The sequence below is a fragment of the Gossypium arboreum genome, chromosome 11, assembly GCF_025698485.1.
Source record: "Gossypium arboreum isolate Shixiya-1 chromosome 11, ASM2569848v2, whole genome shotgun sequence".
In the NCBI taxonomy this organism is placed as follows: domain Eukaryota; kingdom Viridiplantae; phylum Streptophyta; class Magnoliopsida; order Malvales; family Malvaceae; genus Gossypium; species Gossypium arboreum.
In genome coordinates, this window is record NC_069080.1 from 16,186,247 (window position 1) to 16,188,043 (window position 1,797).

The window sequence follows — 1,797 nt, forward strand, 5'->3', positions numbered from 1 at the left end:
TTGTACGAAAAGCTGTTTTTGGAACGTCACTTTCTTTTACTTTCAACTGGTAGTAGCCTGACCTTAAGTCAATCTTTGAAAATACAGAAGCTCTTCTCAACTGATCAAACAAATCATCAATGTGAGGCAGTGGATATTTATTCTTGATTGTCACCTTATTTAGTTGCCGATAATCAATACAAAGTCTCATCGAGCCATCTTTTTTTTTAACAAATAATACCAGAGCTCCCCACAGTGATATACTCGGTCGAATAAAACAACGGTCTAATAAGTCTTGCAACTGTATCTTTATCTCTTTCAACTCTGTAGGTGACATTCGATACAGAGGTATAGAGATTGGTGATGTGCCCGGATAAACCTCAATAGCGAACTCGACTTCCCTATCTGGTGGTAAACCCGGTAGTTCTTCAGGAAATACATCAAGAAACTAACAAACTGTCCGAATTTTACCGCATTGGCTTCCAACTGAATCTGAATTAATAGCATATGCCAACTATGCTGAACAACCCTGCTGAAGTAATTTACTAGCCTTTATTGCTGAAACAATTCGTGCTGACCCACTAGTTCGAATACCATTTACTTCAACCCGACCTTCACTCACTGTCTGAATAATGAATCTCTTTTTATAGCAGTCTAAAATCACTCCATGTTCAGATAACCAATCAATCCCCAGTATTATATCAAAATCCCCAAATGGCATAATCAACAAGTCAACTAGAAAAGTTTTATTCTGTATAATCAACGGGCATCTTGGACAGACCTGATTCACTAACACTGTTTGCCCCAACAGACTCGACACCTCAATAGACACTCTAGACATTTCGGATTTTAATTTTCTCGACTCAACTAATTTTGAATTAATATAAGAATGTGAAGATCCAAGATCAATTAAAGCATGAACAGGCTCAGAATATAATAAAAATATACCTGTTACCACATCATGAGCATCGCCTTTTTCACGAGTTCTGACCACATATGCTCTGGCTGGTACTCTGGCTTCAGACTGTTGGGTAACAATATCACTGCTCCTTCTACCAGCTCCTCCTCTGGCAACCGAACTACCTCTACCTAGACCTCTGCCTCGAGTAGTAGATACTGATCTTTGTGATGTGACAAGGTATCATTTTTATTCTTCGGACAGTCTTTAACAAAATGCTCTGTCGACCCACAACAGAAACAACCTCTGGTCACTTTCCAGCATTCACCCAAATGTCTCTTTCCACAATATCCACATTCTAAAATGTCCACATCTCGAGGTGGACCTCGTATACTGCCAATAAATACCGTCATCTATTTTCCCCAGCTTCTTCCACCTCTGTCCGATCTAAAACTGAATCTCTAACCACCCTAAGATTCTTTTAGCCTTTTCGGCTGAGGATTCGAACTGGTAGTTCCCGTACGCTTCCCAACTGGTCGAACACTTTCAGTCTTTTTATTGAAGCCCAACACTTGTTCTACCATTTTAGCTCGCTCAATCAAGTCTACCATTTCAGTAATACGTTGAGATACCAACTGTAATTTTATCTCATCTCGCAGACCCCATAAAAATCTCTTACAACTATCAGCTTCAGTTGGAATAAACTCTGAGGCATATCTGCTGAGTCTCGAAAATTCTCTCTCATAATCTATTACTGTCATGTCGCCCTGTTGTAACGTCAAAAACTCATGTTTCTTATCTTCGATATACATTTCTCCGATATATTTATTTTGAAACTCTTTCTGAAATAGATCCCAAGTTATCTGATTCTCTGGTAAATGCCGAACCATTGATTCCCACCATAAGTAAGCTTCTCCTTG